A 25163-nucleotide genomic window follows, 5' to 3' on the forward strand; every position below is an offset into this window, starting at 1 on the left:
AAAATGTCACCCTGCACAATGCAGCTAATCACCCACTCAAAGACAAGAAAAGAAAGTCAACAACATCCAGCAGGCCAAGTACCTGGCACAGGATAATGGACTTGCATTGACAACCCATTCGCAATCCCGAAGGTTCAGCCACTTCAAACCAAGCGCAGAAGTTGGCTTGGAAGCTGATGAGCAAAGGTAATGAAGCAAGCTCTCAACAAATCCTTGTTCCATTGACACCTAGAAGGCGTTCCTCGCCACAGAAAGCCCAGTGCCCTAGTTGACTGGAAACCACAACTGTACCATGATCCTTCAAGATGGCTAATATTGCACCGCTCCTCAAAAATGCCACCGGGAGACGAATGATGTTACCAATTACCACCCTATCTGAAATATGCATTATACCTGTAAAATCCCGGAAAAAGCTACAAATACATCTAAATCCGGGAACATGTAGAGGCCATTGAAATCCAAGGTCGCGCACAAGTAGAATTCAGACCAATGAGGGGAACAGAGTAGGCCCTTGAATCTATCTGGGACACCAACATCATGTTGGCCCTCGTATTCCTAGATACATGAGTGGCTTTTGACACCATCAACCCCAGACCCTCAATCCGGAGCCTGGAAGAAATCGCACTGCACAACAGAGACTAGTGAATGAAGCCCTCCTTCCGACTCAGTACCAACTCGCCGAAAATAATATGTGGAGTCCCCCAAGGGTGAAGCGTTTCACTCCTTTTCAGCATCTACGGGGCCACACTCATGAGGCCCAGAATAAAAGATACACCTGCTAGAACTTTGCAGATGAGACTCGTCAGCATCAAAATGAGCAGCGACAAAGAGACCCACACCGCCCTCACACCGCCCTCCCACCGACCCTCGCCAACTGCCTCGCACAAGTGAGCCCAGGGATCACGACAAACAGCTTGAACCTCAACTCGGAATAAAGAGAAGTCTCACGCAATGCATAAGGAGTGGCTGGCACCCTTTCCTGGGCCTAGGAAATGGGTACCTGCTCAGAGGATCATTATGTACGATGGCCTGACCCTCGCCTTCATAAGAATGGTTTACCCAAGTATCGCCTGTGCCACCAGTTTGTACCGCAGCCGGCCAGATAACCACAGGAAGAAACCCCAAACTATTCCTCCGAATCGACAGGAGGGACCAGGAGTGGATGGGGGACACAAAAGAGGCCTTGGAAATGATTTTCAAAGTGGCCCTATATGACACATTTCCAGCCAACTCAAACCTTTCCCTATGCAAACATTTAGAAATAAAATGGGTTACCACACAAAAGAGGCCCAGGGTGCAGAGGCTTACCGGGAAATCTCCAGAGTTCCCTATAGGCCAGTCCACCGTGGAAGGAACACATACCAACCAGCATTAAGAACTCTGCAGTAGCTCCGTGCTAAAAAGAATCAACTTCAAAGCACTCTGCATTGCCCAAAGAGCTCTCCCGGGCCCTGAAGCAGGTCCCAGCATTCATCCGAGCAAAGATCATTAAATAACAAGCAGAAAGGTCCCTAGGATTCCGCCATGATGTACTACTAGACACAACGTGCTACACCAAAGAGCCAAACAGAGCATCGGCTATCTCCAATATGGTGGCCCAACCCTGGAGCACTCTAGCAGAGGGAATCCGCATAATCCAGGACCTCCTTAGATCCAGGGAAACTCTAGAGATCTGCCTATCAACAAAGTAACTGCCCAGCAGCCTTCATCTCATTGGCAACCAGTAACCCGGGCTCGAGCACATGGCAGCAACCCATTATTTCAACCTCGGGCAATATTCAGTGAAACACCATACTGACCCCACCCAGCACAACCCAAGCAGACGGTATCTATGTTATGTTATGCTAGCGCATGTTCACCCAGGGGCACCCTGGCGCCAGGATGCACACAGACAGACTACGCAATGCCATGACCTAAAAAAGAAGCGTCTTCAATGAACGTCTAAATGCCAGGCGGTTTGAGTGCACCTAAGGGAAAGTGGCAGGGCGGCGATTGAGAACGCACGTCCACCCAACCTTAGAAAGGAGAAATGCTGGAACCAAAACTAGGCAAGCACTGCCAGAACGAAGAGCGCGAACAGGAAGATGGGGATTAAAAGTATCCTGAAGATAGGGGAGCCCCCTGGCGATGATAGGCCCGTGCACCAGGCATAGGGCAGCCCCCTGGCGATGATAGGCCCGGTGCACCAGGCATAGGGCAGGCGATGATAGGCCCGGTGCACCAGGCATAGGGCAGCCCCCTGGCGATGATAGGCCCATGCACCAGGCATAGGGCTGCCCCCTGGCGATGATAGGCCCATGCACCAGGCATAGGGCAGCCCCCTGGCGATGATAGGCCCGTGCACCAGGCATAGGGCAGCCCTCTGGCGATGATAGGCCCGGTGCACCAGGCATAGGGCAGCCCCCTGGTGATGATAGGCCGTGCACCAGGCATAGGGCAGCCCCCTGGCGATGATAGGCCCGGTGCACCAGGCATAGGTCAGGCGATGATAGCCCGGTGCACCAGGCATAGGGCAGCCCCCTGGCGATGATAGGCCTATGCACCAGGCATAGGGCAGCCCCCTGGCGATGATAGGCCCGGTGCACCAGGCATAGGGCAGGCGATGATAGGCCCAGTGCACCAGGCATAGGGCAGCCCCCTGGCGATGATAGGCCCATGCACCAGGCATAGGGCAACCCCCTGGCGATGATAGGCCCGGTGCACCAGGCATAGGGCAGCCCCCTGGCGATGATAGGCCCGGTGCACCAGGCATAGGGCAGCCCCCTGGCGATGATAGGCCCGGTGCACCAGGCATATGGCAGCCCCCTGGCGATGATAGGCCCGGTGCACCAGGCATAGGGCAGCCCCCTGGCGATGATAGGCCCATGCACCAGGCATAGGGCAGCCCCCTGGGTTTGATAGGCCCGGTGCACCAGGCATAGGGCAGCCCCCTGGCAATGATAGGCCCGGTGCACCAGGCATAGGGCAGCCCCCTGGCGATGATAGGCCCGGTGCACCAGGCATAGGGCAGCCCCCTGGCGATGATAGGCCCGGTGCACCAGGCATAGGGCAGGCGATGATAGGCCCGGTGCACCAGGCATAGGGCAGCCCCCTGGCGATGATAGGCCCATGCACCAGGCATAGGGCAGCCCCTGCCGATGATAGGCCCGGTGCACCAGGCATAGGGCAGCCCCCTGGCAATGATAGGCCCGGTGCACCAGGCATAGGGCAGCCCCCTGGCGATGATAGGCACGGTGCACCAGGCATAGGGCAGCCCCCTGGCGATGATAGGCCCGGTGCACCAGGCATAGGGCAGCCCCCTGGCGATGATAGGCCCGGTGCACCAGGCATAGGGCAGCCCCCTGGCGATGATAGGCCCGGTGCACCAGGCATAGGGCAGCCACCTGGTGATGATAGGCCGTGAACCAGGCATAGGGCAGCCACCTGGTGATGATAGGCCGTGCACCAGGCATAGGGCAGCCCCCTGGCGATGATAGGCCAGGTGCACCAGGCATAGGGCAGCCACCTGGTGATGATAGGCCGTGCACCAGGCATAGGGCAGCACCCTGGTGATGATAGGCCCGTGCACCAGGCATAGGTCAGCCCCCTGGCGATGGTAGGCCCAGAGCACTAGGCATAGGACAGCCCCCTGGCGATGATAGGCCTGGTGCACCAGGCATAGGGCAGCCCCCTGGCGATGAAAGGCCCGGTGCACCAGGCATAGGGCAGCCCCCTGGCGATGATAGGCCAGGTGCACCAGGCATAGGGCAGCCCCCTGGCGATGATAGGCCCGGTGCACCAGGCATAGGGCAGCCACCTGGTGATGATAGGCCGTGAACCAGGCATAGGGCAGCCACCTGGCGATGATAGGCCGTGCACCAGGCATAGGGCAGCACCCTGGTGATGATAGGCCGTGCACCAGGCATAGGGCAGCACCCTGGTGATGATAGGCCCGGTGCACCAGGCATAGGGCAGCCCCCTGGCGATGATAGGCCCGGTGCACCAGGCATAGGGCAGCACCCTGGCGATGATAGGCCCGGTGCACCAGGCATAGGGCAGCCACCTGGCGATGATAGGCCCGGTGCACCAGGCATAGGGCAGCACCCTGGCGATGATAGGCCCGGTGCACCAGGCATAGGGCAGCACCCTGGCGATGATAGGCCCGGTGCACCAGGCATAGGGCAGCCCCCTGCCGATGATAGGCCCGGTGCACCAGGCATAGGGCAGCCCCCTGGCGAAGATAGGCCGTGCACCAGGCATAGGCCAGCCCCCTGGCGATGATAGGCCCGGTGCACCAGGCATAGGCCAGCCCCCTGGCGATGATAGGCCCGGTGCACCAGGCATAGGGCAGCCACCTGGTGATGATAGGCCGTGCACCAGGCATAGGGCAGCACCCTGGTGATGATAGGCCCAGTGCACCAGGCATAGGGCAGCAACCTGGTGATGATAGGCCATGCACCAGGCATAGGGTAGCACCCTGGTGTTGATAGGCCCGTGCACCAGGCATAGGGCAGCCACCTGGCGATGATAGGCCCAGTGCACCAGGTATAGGGCAGTCCCCTGGCGATGATAGGCCCGGTGCACCAGGCATAGGGCAGCCCCCTGGCGATGATAGGCCCGTGCACCAGGCATAGGGCAGCACCCTGGTGATGATAGTCCCGTGCACCAGGCATAGGGCAGCCACCTGGCGATGATAGGCCCGTGCACTAGGCATAGGGCAGCCCCTGGCGATGATAGGCCCGGTGAACCAGGCATAGGGCAGCCACCTGGTGATGATAGGCCGTGCACCAGGCATAGGGCAGCCCCCTGGCAATGATAGGCCCGGTGCACCAGGCATAGGGCAGCCACCTGGCGATGATAGGCCCGGTGCACCAGGCATAGGGCAGCACCCTGGCGATGATAGGCCCGGCGCACCAGGCATAGGGCAGCAACCTGGTGATGATAGGCCGTGCACCAGGCATAGGGCAGCACCCTGGTGATGATAGGCCCGTGCACCAGGCATAGGGCAGCCACTTGGCGATGATAGGCCGTGCACCAGGCATAGGGCAGCACCCTGGCGATGATAGACCCGGTGCACCAGGCATAGGGCAGCCACCTGGTGATGATGGGCCATGCACCAGGCATAGGGCAGCACCCTGGTGATGATAGGCCTGGTGCACCAGGCATAAGGCAGCACCCTGGTGATGATAGGCCCGGTGCACCAGGCATAGGGCAGCCACCTGGTGATGATAGGCCGTGCACCAGGCATAGGGCAGCCCTCTGGCGATGATAGGCCTGGTGCACCAGGCATAGGGCAGCCACCTGGCGATGATAGGCCCGTGCACCAGACATAGGGCAGCACCCTGGTGATGATAGGCCCGGTGCACCAGGCATAGGGCAGCACCCTGGTGATGATAGGCCCGGTGCACCAGGCATAGGTCAGCAACCTGGTGATGATTGGCCGTGCACCAGGCATAGGGCAGCCCCCTGGCGATGATAGACCCGGTGCACCAGGCATAGGGCAGCCACCTAGTGATGATAGGCCGTGCACCAGGCATAGGGCAGCACACTGGCGATGATAGGCCCGTGCACCAGGCATAGGGCAGCCACCTGGCGATGATAGGCCCGTGCACTAGGCATAGGGCACCCCCCTGGCGATGACAGGCCCGTGCACCAGGCATAGTGCAGCCACCTGGTGATGATAGGTTGTGCACCAGGCATAGGGCAGCACCCTGGCGATGATAGGCCCGGTGCACCAGGCATAGGGCAGTAACCTGGTGATGATAGGCCCGTGCACCAGGCATAGGGCAGCACCCTGGCGATGATAGGCCCGGTGCACCAGGCATAGGGCAGCACCCTGGCGATGATAGGCCCGGTGCACCAGGCATAGGGCAGCACCCTGGCGATGATAGGCCCGGTGCACCAGGCATAGGGCAGCCCCCTGGCGAAGATAGGCCGTGCACCAGGCATAGGGCAGCACCCTGGTGATGATAGGCCGTGCACCAGGCATAGGCCAGCCCCCTGGCGATGATAGGCCCGGTGCACCAGGCATAGGGCAGCCACCTGGTGATGATAGGCCGTGCACCAGGCATAGGGCAGCACCCTGGTGGTGATAGGCCCAGTGCACCAGGCATAGGGCAGCAACCTGGTGATGATAGGCCATGCACCAGGCATAGGGTAGCACCCTGGTGATGATAGGCACGTGCACCAGGCATAGGGCAGCCACCTGGCGATGATAGGCCCAGTGCACCAGGTATAGGGCAGCCCCCTGGCGATGATAGGCCCGGTGCACCAGGCATAGGGCAGCCCCCTGGCGATGATAGGCCCGTGCACCAGGCATAGGGCAGCACCCTGGTGATGATAGTCCCGTGCACCAGGCATAGGGCAGCCACCTGGCGATGATAGACCCGTGCACTAGGCATAGGGCAGCCCCTGGCGATGATAGGCCCGGTGAACCAGGCATAGGGCAGCCACCTGGTGATGATAGGCCATGCACCAGGCATAGGGCAGCCCCCTGGCGATGATAGGCCCGGTGCACCAGGCATAGGGCAGCCACCTGGCGATGATAGGCCCGGTGCACCAGGCATAGGGCAGCACCCTGGCGATGATAGGCCTGGCGCACCAGGCATAGGGCAGCAACCTGGTGATGATAGGCCGTGCACCAGGCATAGGGCAGCACCCTGGTGATGATAGGCCCGTGCACCAGGCATAGGGCAGCCACCTGGCGATGATAGGCCGTGCACCAGGCATAGGGCAGCACCCTGGCGATGATAGACCCAGTGCACCAGGCATAGGGCAGCCACCTGGTGATGATGGGCCATGCACCAGGCATAGGGCAGCACCCTGGTGATGATAGGCCCGGTGCACCAGGCATAGGGCAGCCACCTGGTGATGATAGGCCGTGCACCAGGCATAGGGCAGCCCTCTGGCGATGATAGGCCTGGTGCACCAGGCATAGGGCAGCCACCTGGCGATGATAGGCCCGTGCACCAGACATAGGGCAGAACCCTGGTGATGATAGGCCCGGTGCACCAGGCATAGGGCAGCACCCTGGTGATGATAGGCCCGGTGCACCAGGCATAGGTCAGCAACCTGGTGATGATAGGCCGTGCACCAGGCATAGGGCAGCCCCCTGGCGATGATAGACCCGGTGCACCAGGCATAGGGCAGCCACCTAGTGATGATAGGCCGTGCACCAGGCATAGGGCAGCACACTGGCGATGATAGGCCCGTGCACCAGGCATAGGGCAGCCACCTGGCGATGATAGGCCCGTGCACTAGGCATAGGGCACCCCCCTGGCGATGATAGGCCCGTGCACCAGGCATAGTGCAGCCACCTGGTGATGATAGGCTGTGCACCAGGCATAGGGCAGCACCCTGGCGATGATAGGCCCGGTGCACCAGGCATAGGGCAGTAACCTGGTGATGATAGGCCCGTGCACCAGGCATAGGGCAGCACCCTGGTGATGATAGGCCCGTGCACCAGGCATAGGGCAACCACCTGGCGATGATAGGCCCGTGCACTAGGCATAGGGCAGCCACCTGGCGATTATAGGCCCGGTGCACCAGGCATAGGGCAGCACCGTGGTGATGATAGGCTCGGTGCACCAGGCATAGGGCAGCCACCTGGTGATGATAGGCTGTGCACCAGGCATAGGGCAGCACCCTGGTGATGATAGGCCCGGTGGACCAGGCATAGGGCAGCAAGCTGGTGATGATAGGCCGTGTACCAGGCATAGGGCATCACCCTGGTGATAATAGACCCGTGCACCAGGCATAGGGCAGCCACCTGGCGATGATAGGTCCGTGCACTAGGCATAGGGCAGCCCCCTGGCGATGATAGGCCCGGTGCACCAGGCATAGGGCAGCCACCTGGTGATGATAGGCCGTGCACCAGGCATAGGGCAGCACCCTGGTGATGATAGGCCCGTGCACCAGGCATAGGGCAGCACCCTGGCGATGATATGCCCGTGCACTAGGCATAGGGCAGCTCCCTGGCGATGATAGGCCCGGTGCACCAGGCATAGGGCAGCCCCCTGGCGATGATAGGCCCGGTGCACCAGGCATAGGGCAGCCACCTGGTGATGATAGGCCGTGCACCAGGCATAGGGCAGCACCCTGGTGATGATAGGCCCGTGCAGCAGGCATAGGGCAGCACCCTGGCGATGATAGGCCCGTGCATTAGGCATAGGGCAGCCCCCTGGCGATGATAGGCCCGGTGCACCAGGCATAGGGCAGCCCCCTCGCGATGATAGGCCCGGTGCACCAGGCATAGGGCAGCCCCCTGGCAATGATAGGCCCGTGTACCAGGCATAGGGCAGCCCCCTGGCGATGATAGGCCCGTGCACCAGGCATAGGGCAGCCCCCTGGCGATGATAGGCCCGTGCACCAGGCATAGGGCAGCACCCTGGTGATGATAGGCCCGTGCACCAGGCATAGGGCAGCACCCTGGCGATGATAGGCCCGTGCACCAGGCATAGGGCAGCCCCCTGGCGATGATAGGCCTGGTGCACCAGGCATAGGGCAGCCCCCTGGCAATGATAGGCCCGTGCACCAGGCATAGGGCAGCACCCTGGCGATGATAGGCCTGTGCACTAGGCATAGGGCAGCCCCCTGGCGATGATAGGCCCAGTGCACCAGGCATAGGGCAGCCCCCTGGCGATGATAGGCCCGTTCACCAGGCATAGGGCAGCCCCCTGGCAATGATAGGGCCGGTGCACCAGGCAGAGGGCAGCCCCCTGGCGATAATAGGGCTCTGCACCAGGCATAGGGCAGCCCCCTGGCGATGATAGGCCCAGTCCACCAGGCATAGGGCAGCCCCTGGTGATGATAAGCCTGTGCACCAGGCATAGGGCAGCCCCCTGGCGATGATAGGCCCATGCACCAGGCATAGGACAGCCCCGCCCCCTGGTGAAGATAGGCCTGTGCGCAGACATAGGGCAGCCCCCTGGCGATGATAGACCTGGTGCACCAAGCATAGAGCAGCCCCCTGGCGATGATAGGCCCATGCACCAGGCATAGGACAGCCCCCTGGCGATGATAGGCCCAGTGCAAAAGGCATAGGGTACCCCCCTGGCGATGATAGGCCCATGCACCAGGCATAGGCCAGCCCCCTGGCGATAATAGGCCAGGTGCACGAGGCATAGGGCAGCCCCCTGTCGATGATAGGCCCATTGCACCAGGCATAGAAAAGCCCCCTGCCGATGCTAAGCCCGGTGCACCAGGCATAGGGCAGCCCGCTTGCGATGATAATCCTGTGCACCAGGCATAGGGCAACCCCTGGCAATTATAGGCCCGGTGCAACACGCATAGAGCAGCCCCCTGGCGATGATAGGCCCATGCACCAGGCATAGGCCAGCCCCCTGGCGATAATAGGCCAGGTGCACCAGGCATAGGGAAGCCCCCTCGCGATGATAGGCCCAGTGCACCAGGCATAGGGCAGCCCCCTGGCGATGATAGGCCCGGTGCACCAGGCATAGGGCAGGCGATGATAGGCCCGGTGCACCAGGCATAGGGCAGCCCCCTGGCGATGATAGGCCCATGCACCAGGCATAGGGCAGCCCCCTGGTGATGATAGGCCCGGTGCACCAGGCATAGGGCAGCCCCCTGGCGATGATAGGCCCGGTGCACCAGGCATAGGGCAGGCGATGATAGGCCCGGTGCACCAGGCATAGGGCAGCCCCCTGGCGATGATAGGCCCATGCACCAGGCATAGGGCAGCCCCCTGGCGATGATAGGCCCGGTGCACCAGGCATAGGGCAGCCCCCTGGCGATGATAGGCCCGGTGCACCAGGCATAGGGCAGCCCCCTGGCGATGATAGGCCCGGTGCACCAGGCATAGGGCAGTAACCTGGTGATGATAGGCCCGTGCACCAGGCATAGGGCAGCACCCTGGTGATGATAGGCCCGTGCACCAGGCATAGGGCAACCACCTGGCGATGATAGGCCCGTGCACTAGGCATAGGGCAGCCACCTGGCGATGATAGGCCCGGTGCACCAGGCATAGGGCAGCACCGTGGTGATGATAGGCTCGGTGCACCAGGCATAGGGCAGCCACCTGGTGATGATAGGCTGTGCACCAGGCATAGGGCAGCACCCTGGTGATGATAGGCCCGGTGCACCAGGCATAGGTCAGCAAGCTGGTGATGATAGGCCATGTGCCAGGCATAGGGCATCACCCTGGTGATAATAGACCCGTGCACCAGGCATAGGGCAGCCACCTGGCGATGATAGGCCCGTGCACTAGGCATAGGGCAGCCCCCTGGCGATGATAGGCCCGGTGCACCAGGCATAGGGCAGCCACCTGGTGATGAAAGGCCGTGCACCAGGCATAGGGCAGCACCCTGGTGATGATAGGCCCGTGCACCAGGCATAGGGCAGCACCCTGGCGATGATATGCCCGTGCACTAGGCATAGGGCAGCTCCCTGGCGATGATAGGCCCGGTGCACCAGGCATAGGGCAGCCCCCTGGCGATGATAGGCCCGGTGCACCAGGCATAGGGCAGCCACCTGGTGATGATAGGCTGTGCACCAGGCATAGGGCAGCACCCTGGTGATGATAGGCCCGTGCACCAGGCATAGGGCAGCACCCTGGCGATGATAGGCACGTGCATTAGGAATAGGGCAGCCCCCTGGCGATGATAGGCCCGGTGCACCAGGCATAGGGCAGCCCCCTCGCGATGATAGGCCCGGTGCACCAGGCATAGGGCAGCCCCCTGGCAATGATAGGCCCGGTGCACCAGGCATAGGGCAGCCCCCTGGCGATGATAGGCCCGGTGCACCAGGCATAGGGCAGCCCCCTGGCGATGATAGGCCCGTGCACCAAGCATAGGGCAGCCCCCTGGCGATGATAGGCCCGGTGCACCAGGCATAGGGCAGCCCCCTGGCGATGATAGGCCCGTGCACCAGGCATAGGGCAGCCCCCTGGCGATGATAGGCCTGGTGCACCAGGCATAGGGCAGCCCCCTGGCAATGATAGGCCCGTGCACCAGGCATAGGGCAGCACCCTGGCGATGATAGGCCCATGCACTAGGCATAGGGCAGCCCCCTGGCGATGATAGGCCCAGTTCACCAGGCATAGGGCAGCCCCCTGGCGATGATAGGCCCGTTCACCAGGCATAGGGCAGCCCCCTGGCAATGATAGGGCCGGTGCACCAGGCATAGGGCAGCCCCCTGGCGATAATAGGGCTCTGCACCAGGCATAGGGCAGCCCCCTGGCGATGATAGGCCCAGTCCACCAGGCATAGGGCAGCCCCTGGTGATGATAAGCCTGTGCACCAGGCATAGGGCAGCCCCCTGGCGATGATAGGCCCGTGCACCAGGCATAGGGCAGCCCCCTGGCGATAATAGGCCCGTGCACCAGGCATAGGGCAGCCCCCTGGCGATGATAGGCCTGGTGCACCAGGCATAGGGCAGCCCCCTGGCAATGATAGGCCCGTGCACCAGGCATAGGGCAGCACCCTGGCGATGATAGGCCCGTGCACTAGGCATAGGGCAGCCCCCTGGCGATGATAGGCCCAGTGCACCAGGCATAGGGCAGCCCCCTGGCGATGATAGGCCCGTTCACCAGGCATAGGGCAGCCCCCTGGCAATGATAGGGCCGGTGCACCAGGCATAGGGCAGCCCCCTGGCGATAATAGGGCTCTGCACCAGGCATAGGGCAGCCCCCTGGCGATGATAGGCCCAGTCCACCAGGCATAGGGCAGCCCCTGGTGATGATAAGCCTGTGCACCAGGCATAGGGCAGCCCCCTGGCGATGATAGGCCCGTGCACCAGGCATAGGGCAGCCCCCTGGCGATAATAGGCCCATGCACCAGGCATAGGACAGCCCCGCCCCCTGGTGAAGATAGGCCTGTGCGCAGACATAGGGCAGCCCCCTGGCGATGATAGACCTGGTGCACCAAGCATAGAGCAGCCCCCTGGCGATGATAGGCCCATGCACCAGGCATAGGACAGCCCCCTGGCGATGATAGGCCCAGTGCAAAAGGCATAGGGTATCCCCCTGGCAATGATAGGCCCATGCACCAGGCATAGGCCAGCCCCCTGGCGATAATAGGCCAGGTGCACCAGGCATAGGGCAGCCCCCTGTCGATGATAGGCCCAGTGCACCAGGCATAGGAAAGCCCCCTGCCGATGCTAAGCCCGGTGCACCAGGCATAGGGCAGCCCGCTTGCGATGATAATCCTGTGCACCAGGCATATGGCAACCCCTGGCAATTATAGGCCCGGTGCAACACGCATAGAGCAGCCCCCTGGCGATGATAGGCCCATGCACCAGGCATAGGCCAGCCCCCTGGCGATAATAGGCCAGGTGCACCAGGCATAGGGAAGCCCCCTCGCGATGATAGGCCCAGTGCACCAGGCATAGGGCAGCCCCCTGGCGATGATAGGCCCGGTGCACCAGGCATAGGGCAGGCGATGATAGGCCCGGTGCACCAGGCATAGGGCAGCCCCCTGGCGATGATAGGCCCATGCACCAGGCATAGGGCAGCCCCCTGGCGATGATAGGCCCGGTGCACCAGGCATAGGGCAGCCCCCTGGCGATGATAGGCCCGGTGCACCAGGCATAGGGCAGGCGATGATAGGCCCGGTGCACCAGGCATAGGGCAGCCCCCTGGCGATGATAGGCCCATGCACCAGGCATAGGGCAGCCCCCTGGCGATGATAGGCCCGGTGCACCAGGCATAGGGCAGTCCCCTGGCGATGATAGGCCCGGTGCACCAGGCATAGGGCAGGCGATGATAGGCCCGGTGCACCAGGCATAGGGCAGCCCCCTGGCGATGATAGGCCCATGCACCATGCATAGGGCAGCCCCCTGGCGATGATAGGCCCGGTGCACCAGGCATAGGGCAGCCCCCTGGCGATGATAGGCCCGGTGCACCAGGCATAGGGCAGCCCCCTGGCGATGATAGGCCTGGTGCACCAGGCATAGGGCAGCCCCCTGGCGATGATAGGCCCGGTGCACCAGGCATAGGGCAGGCGATGATAGGCCCGTTGCACCAGGCATAGGGCAGCCCCCTGGTGATGATAGGCCCATGCACCAGGCATAGGGCAGCCCCCTGGCGATGATAGGCCCGGTGCACCAGGCATAGGGCAGCCCCCTGGCGATGATAGGCCCGTGCACCAGGCATAGGGCAGCACCCTGGCGATGATAGGCCCATGCACTAGGCATAGGGCAGCCCCCTGGCGATGATAGGCCCAGTGCACCAGGCATAGGGCAGCCCCCTGGCGATGATAGGCCCGTTCACCAGGCATAGGGCAGCCCCCTGGCAATGATAGGGCCGGTGCACCAGGCATAGGGCAGCCCCCTGGCGATAATAGGGCTCTGCACCAGGCATAGGGCAGCCCCCTGGCGATGATAGGCCCAGTCCACCAGGCATAGGGCAGCCCCTGGTGATGATAAGCCTGTGCACCAGGCATAGGGCAGCCCCCTGGCGATGATAGGCCCGTGCACCAGGCATAGGGCAGCCCCCTGGCGATAATAGGCCCGTGCACCAGGCATAGGGCAGCCCCCTGGCGATGATAGGCCTGGTGCACCAGGCATAGGGCAGCCCCCTGGCAATGATAGGCCCGTGCACCAGGCATAGGGCAGCACCCTGGCGATGATAGGCCCGTGCACTAGGCATAGGGCAGCCCCCTGGCGATGATAGGCCCAGTGCACCAGGCATAGGGCAGCCCCCTGGCGATGATAGGCCCGTTCACCAGGCATAGGGCAGCCCCCTGGCAATGATAGGGCCGGTGCACCAGGCATAGGGCAGCCCCCTGGCGATAATAGGGCTCTGCACCAGGCATAGGGCAGCCCCCTGGCGATGATAGGCCCAGTCCACCAGGCATAGGGCAGCCCCTGGTGATGATAAGCCTGTGCACCAGGCATAGGGCAGCCCCCTGGCGATGATAGGCCCGTGCACCAGGCATAGGGCAGCCCCCTGGCGATAATAGGCCCATGCACCAGGCATAGGACAGCCCCGCCCCCTGGTGAAGATAGGCCTGTGCGCAGACATAGGGCAGCCCCCTGGCGATGATAGACCTGGTGCACCAAGCATAGAGCAGCCCCCTGGCGATGATAGGCCCATGCACCAGGCATAGGACAGCCCCCTGGCGATGATAGGCCCAGTGCAAAAGGCATAGGGTATCCCCCTGGCAATGATAGGCCCATGCACCAGGCATAGGCCAGCCCCCTGGCGATAATAGGCCAGGTGCACCAGGCATAGGGCAGCCCCCTGTCGATGATAGGCCCAGTGCACCAGGCATAGGAAAGCCCCCTGCCGATGCTAAGCCCGGTGCACCAGGCATAGGGCAGCCCGCTTGCGATGATAATCCTGTGCACCAGGCATAGGGCAACCCCTGGCAATTATAGGCCCGGTGCAACAGGCATAGAGCAGCCCCCTGGCGATGATAGGCCCATGCACCAGGCATAGGCCAGCCCCCTGGCGATAATAGGCCAGGTGCACCAGGCATAGGGAAGCCCCCTCGCGATGATAGGCCCAGTGCACCAGGCATAGGGCAGCCCCCTGGCGATGATAGGCCCGGTGCACCAGGCATAGGGCAGGCGATGATAGGCCCGGTGCACCAGGCATAGGGCAGCCCCCTGGCGATGATAGGCCCATGCACCAGGCATAGGGCAGCCCCCTGGCGATGATAGGCCCGGTGCACCAGGCATAGGGCAGCCCCCTGGCGATGATAGGCCCGGTGCACCAGGCATAGGGCAGGCGATGATAGGCCCGGTGCACCAGGCATAGGGCAGCCCCCTGGCGATGATAGGCCCATGCACCAGGCATAGGGCAGCCCCCTGGCGATGATAGGCCCGGTGCACCAGGCATAGGGCAGCCCCCTGGCGATGATAGGCCCGGTGCACCAGGCATAGGGCAGGCGATGATAGGCCCGGTGCACCAGGCATAGGGCAGCCCCCTGGCGATGATAGGCCCATGCACCAGGCATAGGGCAGCCCCCTGGCGATGATAGGCCCGGTGCACCAGGCATAGGGCAGCCCCCTGGCGATGATAGGCCCGGTGCACCAGGCATAGGGCAGCCCCCTGGCGATGATAGGCCTGGTGCACCAGGCATAGGGCAGCCCCCTGGCGATGATAGGCCCGGTGCACCAGGCATAGGGCAGGCGATGATAGGCCCGGTGCACCAGGCATAGGGCAGCCCCCTGGTGATGATAGGCCCATGCACCAGGCATAGGGCAGCCCCCTGGCGATGATAGGCCCGGTGCACCAGGCATAGGGCAGCCCCCTGGCGATGATAGGCCCGGTGCACCAGGCATAGGGCAGCCCCCTGGCGATGATAGGCCCGGTGCACCAGGCATAGGGCAGCCCCCTGGTGATGATAGGCCTGGTGCACCAGGCATAGGGCAGGCGATGATAGGCCCGGTGCACCAGGCATAGGGCAGGCCCCTGGCGATGATAGGCCCATGCACCAGGCATAGGGCAGCCCCCTGGCGATGATAGGCCCGGTGCACCAGGTATAGGGCAGCCCCCTGGCAATGATAGGCCCGGTGCAACAGGCATAGGGCAGCCCCCTGGCGATGATAGGCCCGGTGCACCAGGCATAGGGCAGCCCCCTGGCGATGATAGGCCCGGTGCACCAGGCATAGGGCAGCCACCTGGTGATGATAGGCCGTGAACCAGGCATAGGGCAGCCACCTGGTGATGATGGGCCGTGCACCAGGCATAGGGCAGCCCCCTGGCGATGATAGGCCAGGTGCACCAGGCATAGGGCAGCCACCTGGTGATGATAGGCCGTGCACCAGGCATAGGGCAGCACCCTGGTGATGATAGGCCGGTGCACCAGGCATAGGTCAGCCCCCTGGCGATGATAGGCCCAGAGCACTAGGCATAGGACAGCCCCCTGGCGATGATAGGCCTGGTGCACCAGGCATAGGGCAGCCCCTTGGCGATGAAAGGCCCAGTGCACCAGGCATAGGGCAGCCCCCTGGCGATGATAGGCCCGGTGCACCAGGCATAGGGCAGCCCCCTGGCGATGATAGGCCCGGTGCACCAGGCATAGGGCAGCCCCCTGGCGATGATAGGCCCGGTGCACCAAGCATAGGGCAGCCACCTGGTGATGATAGGCCGTGAACCAGGCATAGGGCAGCCACCTGGTGATGATAGGCCGTGAACCAGGCATACGGCAGCCACCTGGTGATGATAGGCCGTGCACCAGGCATAGGGCAGCCCCCTGGGGATGATAGGCCCGGTGCACCAGGCATAGGGCAGCCACCTGGTGATGATAGGCCGTGCACCAGGCATAGGGCAGCACCCTGGTGATGATAGGCCCGTGCACCAGGCATAGGTCAGCCCCCTGGTGATGATAGGCCCAGAGCACTAGGCATAGGACAGCCCCCTGGCGACGATAGGCCTGGTGCACCAGGCATAGGGCAGCCCCCTGGCGATGATAGGCCCGGTGCACCAGGCATAGGGCAGCCCCCTGGCGATGATAGGCCCGGTGCACCAGGCATAGGGCAGCCACCTGGTGATGATAGGCCGTGCACCAGGCATAGGGCAGCCCCCTGGTGATGATAGGCCGTGCACCAGGCATAGGGCAGCCACCTGGTGATGATAGGCCGTGCACCAGGCATAGGGCAGCCACCTGGCGATGATAGGCCGTGCACCAGGCATAGGGCAGCACCCTGGCGATGATATGCCGTGCACCAGGCATAGGGCAGCACCCTGGTGATGATAGGCCCGGTGCACCAGGCATAGGGCAGCCCCCTTGCGATGATAGGCCCGGTGCACCAGGCATAGGGCAGCACCCTGGCGATGATAGGCCCGGTGCACCAGGCATAGGGCAGCACCCTGGCGATGATAGGCCCGGTGCACCAGGCATAGGGCAGCCACCTGGCGATGATAGGCCCGGTGCACCAGGCATAGGGCAGCACCCTGGCGATGATAGGCCCGGTGCACCAGGCATAGGGCAGCACCCTGGCGATGATAGGCCCGGTGCACCAGGCATAGGGCAGCACCCTGCCGATGATAGGCCCGGTGCACCAGGCATAGGGCAGCCCCCTGGCGATGATAGGCTGTGCACCAGGCATAGGGCAGCACCCTGGTGATGATAGGCCGTGCACCAGGCATAGGCCAGCCCCCTGGCGATGATAGGCCCGGTGCACCAGGCATAGGGCAGCCACCTGGTGATGATAGGCCGTGCACCAGGCATAGGGCAGCACCCTGGTGATGATAGGCCCAGTGCACCAGGCATAGGGCAGCAACCTGGTGATGATAGGCCATGCACCAGGCATAGGGTAGCACCCTGGTGATGATATGCCCGTGCACCAGGCATAGGGCAGCCACCTGGCGATGATAGGCCCAGTGCACCAGGCATAGGGCATCCCCCTGGCGATGATAGGCCCGGTGCACCAGGCATAGGGCAGCCCCTGGCGATGATAGGCCCGTGCACCAGGCATAGGGCAGCACCCTGGTGATGATAGTCCCGTGCACCAGGCATAGGGCAGCCACCTGGCGATGATAGGCCTGTGCACTAGGCATAGGGCAGCCCCCTGGCGATGATAGGCCCGGTGAACCAGGCATAGGGCAGCCACCTGGTGATGATAGGCCATGCACCAGGCATAGGGCAGCCCCCTGGCGATGATAGGCCCGGTGCACCAGGCATAGGGAAGCCCCCTGGCCCGGTGCACCAGGCATAGGGCAGCCACCTGGCGATGATAGGCCCGGTGCACCAGGCATAGGGCAGCACCCTGGCGATGATAGGCCCGGTGCACCAGGCATAGGGCAGCAACCTGGTGATGATAGGCCGTGCACCAGGCATAGGGCAGCACCCTGGTGATGATAGGCCCGTGCACCAGGCATAGGGCAGCCACCTGGCGATGATAGGCCGTGCACCAGGCATAGGGCAGCACCCTGGTGATGATAGACCCGGTGCACCAGGCATAGGGCAGCCACCTGGTGATGATGGGCCATGCACCAGGCATAGGGCAGCACCCTGGTGATGATAGGCCGTGCACCAGGCATAGGGCAGCAACCTGGTGATGATAGGCCCAGTGCACCAGGCATAGGGCAGCAACCTGGTGATGATAGGCCATGCACCAGGCATAGGGTAGCACCCTGGTGATGATATGCCCGTGCACCAGGCATAGGGCAGCCACCTGGCGATGATAGGCCCAGTGCACCAGGCATAGGGAAGCCCCCTCGCGATGATAGGCCCAGTGCACCAGGCATAGGGCAGCCCCCTGGCGATGATAGGCCCGGTGCACCAGGCATAGGGCAGGCGATGATAGGCCCGGTGCACCAGGCATAGGGCAGCCCCCTGGCGATGATAGGCCCATGCACCAGGCATAGGGCAGCCCCCTGGTGATGATAGGCCCGGTGCACCAGGCATAGGGCAGCCCCCTGGCGATGATAGGCCCGGTGCACCAGGCATAGGGCAGGCGATGATAGGCCCGGTGCACCAGGCATAGGGCAGCCCCCTGGCGATGATAGGCCCATGCACCAGGCATAGGGCAGCCCCCTGGCGATGATAGGCCCGGTGCACCAGGCATAGGGCAGCCCCCTGGCGATGATAGGCCCGGTGCACCAGGCATAGGGCAGCCCCCTGGCGATGATAGGCCCGGTGCACCAGGCATAGGGCAGTAACCTGGTGATGATAGGCCCGTGCACCAGGCATAGGGCAGCACCCTGGTGATGATAGGCCCGTGCACCAGGCATAGGGCAACCACCTGGCGATGATAGGCCCGTGCACTAGGCATAGGGCAGCCACCTGGCGATGATAGGCCCGGTGCACCAGGCATAGGGCAGCACCGTGGTGATGATAGGCTCGGTGCACCAGGCATAGGGCAGCCACCTGGTGATGATAGGCTGTGCACCAGGCATAGGGCAGCACCCTGGTGATGATAGGCCCGGTGCACCAGGCATAGGTCAGCAAGCTGGTGATGATAGGCCATGTGCCAGGCATAGGGCATCACCCTGGTGATAATAGACCCGTGCACCAGGCATAGGGCAGCCACCTGGCGATGATAGGCCCGTGCACTAGGCATAGGGCAGCCCCCTGGCGATGATAGGCCCGGTGCACCAGGCATAGGGCAGCCACCTGGTGATGAAAGGCCGTGCACCAGGCATAGGGCAGCACCCTGGTGATGATAGGCCCGTGCACCAGGCATAGGGCAGCACCCTGGCGATGATATGCCCGTGCACTAGGCATAGGGCAGCTCCCTGGCGATGATAGGCCCGGTGCACCAGGCATAGGGCAGCCCCCTGGCGATGATAGGCCCGGTGCACCAGGCATAGGGCAGCCACCTGGTGATGATAGGCCGTGCACCAGGCATAGGGCAGCACCCTGGTGATGATAGGCCCGTGCACCAGGCATAGGGCAGCACCCTGGCGATGATAGGCACGTGCATTAGGAATAGGGCAGCCCCCTGGCGATGATAGGCCCGGTGCACCAGGCATAGGGCAGCCCCCTCGCGATGATAGGCCCGGTGCACCAGGCATAGGGCAGCCCCCTGGCAATGATAGGCCCGGTGCACCAGGCATAGGGCAGCCCCCTGGCGATGATAGGCCCGGTGCACCAGGCATAGGGCAGCCCCCTGGCGATGATAGGCCCGGTGCACCAGGCATAGGGCAGCCCCTGGCGATGATAGGCCCGTGCACCAGGCATAGGGCAGCCCCCTGGCGATGATAGGCCTGGTGCACCAGGCATAGGGCAGCCCCCTGGCAATGATAGGCCCGTGCACCAGGCATAGGGCAGCACCCTGGCGATGATAGGCCCATGCACTAGGCATAGGGCAGCCCCCTGGCGATGATAGGCCCAGTGCACCAGGCATAGGGCAGCCCCCTGGCGATGATAGGCCCGTTCACCAGGCATAGGGCAGCCCCCTGGCAATGATAGGGCCGGTGCACCAGGCATAGGGCAGCCCCCTGGCGATAATAGGGCTCTGCACCAGGCATAGGGCAGCCCCCTGGCGATGATAGGCCCAGTCCACCAGGCATAGGGCAGCCCCTGGTGATGATAAGCCTGTGCACCAGGCATAGGGCAGCCCCCTGGCGATGATAGGCCCGTGCACCAGGCATAGGGCAGCCCCCTGGCGATAATAGGCCCGTGCACCAGGCATAGGGCAGCCCCCTGGCGATGATAGGCCTGGTGCACCAGGCATAGGGCAGCCCCCTGGCAATGATAGGCCCGTGCACCAGGCATAGGGCAGCACCCTGGCGATGATAGGCCCGTGCACTAGGCATAGGGCAGCCCCCTGGCGATGATAGGCCCAGTGCACCAGGCATAGGGCAGCCCCCTGGCGATGATAGGCCCGTTCACCAGGCATAGGGCAGCCCCCTGGCAATGATAGGGCCGGTGCACCAGGCATAGGGCAGCCCCCTGGCGATAATAGGGCTCTGCACCAGGCATAGGGCAGCCCCCTGGCGATGATAGGCCCAGTCCACCAGGCATAGGGCAGCCCCTGGTGATGATAAGCATGTGCACCAGGCATAGGGCAGCCCCCTGGCGATGATAGGCCCGTGCACCAGGCATAGGGCAGCCCCCTGGCGATAATAGGCCCATGCACCAGGCATAGGACAGCCCCGCCCCCTGGTGAAGATAGGCCTGTGCGCAGACATAGGGCAGCCCCCTGGCGATGATAGACCTGGTGCACCAAGCATAGAGCAGCCCCCTGGCGATGATAGGCCCATGCACCAGGCATAGGACAGCCCCCTGGCGATGATAGGCCCAGTGCAAAAGGCATAGGGTATCCCCCTGGCAATGATAGGCCCATGCACCAGGCATAGGCCAGCCCCCTGCCGATAATAGGCCAGGTGCACCAGGCATAGGGCAGCCCCCTGTCGATGATAGGCCCAGTGCACCAGGCATAGGAAAGCCCCCTGCCGATGCTAAGCCCGGTGCACCAGGCATAGGGCAGCCCGCTTGCGATGATAATCCTGTGCACCAGGCATAGGGCAACCCCTGGCAATTATAGGCCCGGTGCAACACGCATAGAGCAGCCCCCTGGCGATGATAGGCCCATGCACCAGGCATAGGCCAGCCCCCTGGCGATAATAGGCCAGGTGCACCAGGCATAGGGAAGCCCCCTCGCGATGATAGGCCCAGTGCACCAGGCATAGGGCAGCCCCCTGGCGATGATAGGCCCGGTGCACCAGGCATAGGGCAGGCGATGATAGGCCCGGTGCACCAGGCATAGGGCAGCCCCCTGGCGATGATAGGCCCATGCACCAGGCATAGGGCAGCCCCCTGGCGATGATAGGCCCGGTGCACCAGGCATAGGGCAGCCCCCTGGCGATGATAGGCCCGGTGCACCAGGCATAGGGCAGGCGATGATAGGCCCGGTGCACCAGGCATAGGGCAGCCCCCTGGCGATGATAGGCCCATGCACCAGGCATAGGGCAGCCCCCTGGCGATGATAGGCCCGGTGCACCAGGCATAGGGCAGTCCCCTGGCGATGATAGGCCCGGTGCACCAGGCATAGGGCAGGCGATGATAGGCCCGGTGCACCAGGCATAGGGCAGCCCCCTGGCGATGATAGGCCCATGCACCAGGCATAGGGCAGCCCCCTGGCGATGATAGGCCCGGTGCACCAGGCATAGGGCAGCCCCCTGGCGATGATAGGCCCGGTGCACCAGGCATAGGGCAGCCCCCTGGCGATGATAGGCCTGGTGCACCAGGCATAGGGCAGCCCCCTGGCGATGATAGGCCCGGTGCACCAGGCATAGGGCAGGCGATGATAGGCCCGTTGCACCAGGCATAGGGCAGCCCCCTGGTGATGATAGGCCCATGCACCAGGCATAGGGCAGCCCCCTGGCGATGATAGGCCCGGTGCACCAGGCATAGGGCAGCCCCCTGGCGATGATAGGCCCGTGCACCAGGCATAGGGCAGCACCCTGGCGATGATAGGCCCATGCACTAGGCATAGGGCAGCCCCCTGGCGATGATAGGCCCAGTGCACCAGGCATAGGGCAGCCCCCTGGCGATGATAGGCCCGTTCACCAGGCATAGGGCAGCCCCCTGGCAATGATAGGGCCGGTGCACCAGGCATAGGGCAGCCCCCTGGCGATAATAGGGCTCTGCACCAGGCATAGGGCAGCCCCCTGGCGATGATAGGCCCAGTCCACCAGGCATAGGGCAGCCCCTGGTGATGATAAGCCTGTGCACCAGGCATAGGGCAGCCCCCTGGCGATGATAGGCCCGTGCACCAGGCATAGGGCAGCCCCCTGGCGATAATAGGCCCGTGCACCAGGCATAGGGCAGCCCCCTGGCGATGATAGGCCTGGTGCACCAGGCATAGGGCAGCCCCCTGGCAATGATAGGCCCGTGCACCAGGCATAGGGCAGCACCCTGGCGATGATAGGCCCGTGCACTAGGCATAGGGCAGCCCCCTGGCGATGATAGGCCCAGTGCACCAGGCATAGGGCAGCCCCCTGGCGATGATAGGCCCGTTCACCAGGCATAGGGCAGCCCCCTGGCAATGATAGGGCCGGTGCACCAGGCATAGGGCAGCCCCCTGGCGATAATAGGGCTCTGCACCAGGCATAGGGCAGCCCCCTGGCGATGATAGGCCCAGTCCACCAGGCATAGGGCAGCCCCTGGTGATGATAAGCCTGTGCACCAGGCATAGGGCAGCCCCCTGGCGATGATAGGCCCGTGCACCAGGCATAGGGCAGCCCCCTGGCGATAATAGGCCCATGCACCAGGCATAGGACAGCCCCGCCCCCTGGTGAAGATAGGCCTGTGCGCAGACATAGGGCAGCCCCCTGGCGATGATAGACCTGGTGCACCAAGCATAGAGCAGCCCCCTGGCGATGATAGGCCCATGCACCAGGCATAGGACAGCCCCCTGGCGATGATAGGCCCAGTGCAAAAGGCATAGGGTATCCCCCTGGCAATGATAGGCCCATGCACCAGGCATAGGCCAGCCCCCTGGCGATAATAGGCCAGGTGCACCAGGCATAGGGCAGCCCCCTGTCGATGATAGGCCCAGTGCACCAGGCATAGGAAAGCCCCCTGCCGATGCTAAGCCCGGTGCACCAGGCATAGGGCAGCCCGCTTGCGATGATAATCCTGTGCACCAGGCATAGGGCAACCCCTGGCAATTATAGGCCCGGTGCAACACGCATAGAGCAGCCCCCTGGCGATGATAGGCCCATGCACCAGGCATAGGCCAGCCCCCTGGCGATAATAGGCCAGGTGCACCAGGCATAGGGAAGCCCCCTCGCGATGATAGGCCCAGTGCACCAGGCATAGGGCAGCCCCCTGGCGATGATAGGCCCGGTGCACCAGGCATAGGGCAGGCGATGATAGGCCCGGTGCACCAGGCATAGGGCAGCCCCCTGGCGATGATAGGCCCATGCACCAGGCATAGGGCAGCCCCCTGGCGATGATAGGCCCGGTGCACCAGGCATAGGGCAGCCCCCTGGCGATGATAGGCCCGGTGCACCAGGCATAGGGCAGGCGATGATAGGCCCGGTGCACCAGGCATAGGGCAGCCCCCTGGCGATGATAGGCCCATGCACCAGGCATAGGGCAGCCCCCTGGCGATGATAGGCCCGGTGCACCAGGCATAGGGCAGCCCCCTGGCGATGATAGGCCCGGTGCACCAGGCATAGGGCAGGCGATGATAGGCCCGGTGCACCAGGCATAGGGCAGCCCCCTGGCGATGATAGGCCCATGCACCAGGCATAGGGCAGCCCCCTGGCGATGATAGGCCCGGTGCACCAGGCATAGGGCAGCCCCCTGGCGATGATAGGCCCGGTGCACCAGGCATAGGGCAGCCCCCTGGCGATGATAGGCCTGGTGCACCAGGCATAGGGCAGCCCCCTGGCGATGATAGGCCCGGTGCACCAGGCATAGGGCAGGCGATGATAGGCCCGGTGCACCAGGCATAGGGCAGCCCCCTGGTGATGATAGGCCCATGCACCAGGCATAGGGCAGCCCCCTGGCGATGATAGGCCCGGTGCACCAGGCATAGGGCAGCCCCCTGGCGATGATAGGCCCGGTGCACCAGGCATAGGGCAGCCCCCTGGCGATGATAGGCCCGGTGCACCAGGCATAGGGCAGCCCCCTGGTGATGATAGGCCTGGTGCACCAGGCATAGGGCAGGCGATGATAGGCCCGGTGCACCAGGCATAGGGCAGGCCCCTGGCGATGATAGGCCCATGCACCAGGCATAGGGCAGCCCCCTGGCGATGATAGGCCCGGTGCACCAGGTATAGGGCAGCCCCCTGGCAATGATAGGCCCGGTGCAACAGGCATAGGGCAGCCCCCTGGCGATGATAGGCCCGGTGCACCAGGCATAGGGCAGCCCCCTGGCGATGATAGGCCCGGTGCACCAGGCATAGGGCAGCCACCTGGTGATGATAGGCCGTGAACCAGGCATAGGGCAGCCACCTGGTGATGATGGGCCGTGCACCAGGCATAGGGCAGCCCCCTGGCGATGATAGGCCAGGTGCACCAGGCATAGGGCAGCCACCTGGTGATGATAGGCCGTGCACCAGGCATAGGGCAGCACCCTGGTGATGATAGGCCGGTGCACCAGGCATAGGTCAGCCCCCTGGCGATGATAGGCCCAGAGCACTAGGCATAGGACAGCCCCCTGGCGATGATAGGCCTGGTGCACCAGGCATAGGGCAGCCCCTTGGCGATGAAAGGCCCAGTGCACCAGGCATAGGGCAGCCCCCTGGCGATGATAGGCCCGGTGCACCAGGCATAGGGCAGCCCCCTGGCGATGATAGGCCCGGTGCACCAGGCATAGGGCAGCCCCCTGGCGATGATAGGCCCGGTGCACCAAGCATAGGGCAGCCACCTGGTGATGATAGGCCGTGAACCAGGCATAGGGCAGCCACCTGGTGATGATAGGCCGTGAACCAGGCATACGGCAGCCACCTGGTGATGATAGGCCGTGCACCAGGCATAGGGCAGCCCCCTGGGGATGATAGGCCCGGTGCACCAGGCATAGGGCAGCCACCTGGTGATGATAGGCCGTGCACCAGGCATAGGGCAGCACCCTGGTGATGATAGGCCCGTGCACCAGGCATAGGTCAGCCCCCTGGTGATGATAGGCCCAGAGCACTAGGCATAGGACAGCCCCCTGGCGACGATAGGCCTGGTGCACCAGGCATAGGGCAGCCCCCTGGCGATGATAGGCCCGGTGCACCAGGCATAGGGCAGCCCCCTGGCGATGATAGGCCCGGTGCACCAGGCATAGGGCAGCCACCTGGTGATGATAGGCCGTGCACCAGGCATAGGGCAGCC

Source organism: Ambystoma mexicanum, chromosome 7p, assembly GCF_040938575.1.
Source record: "Ambystoma mexicanum isolate Mex_15411 chromosome 7p, UKY_AmexF1_1, whole genome shotgun sequence".
Lineage (NCBI taxonomy): Eukaryota > Metazoa > Chordata > Amphibia > Caudata > Ambystomatidae > Ambystoma > Ambystoma mexicanum.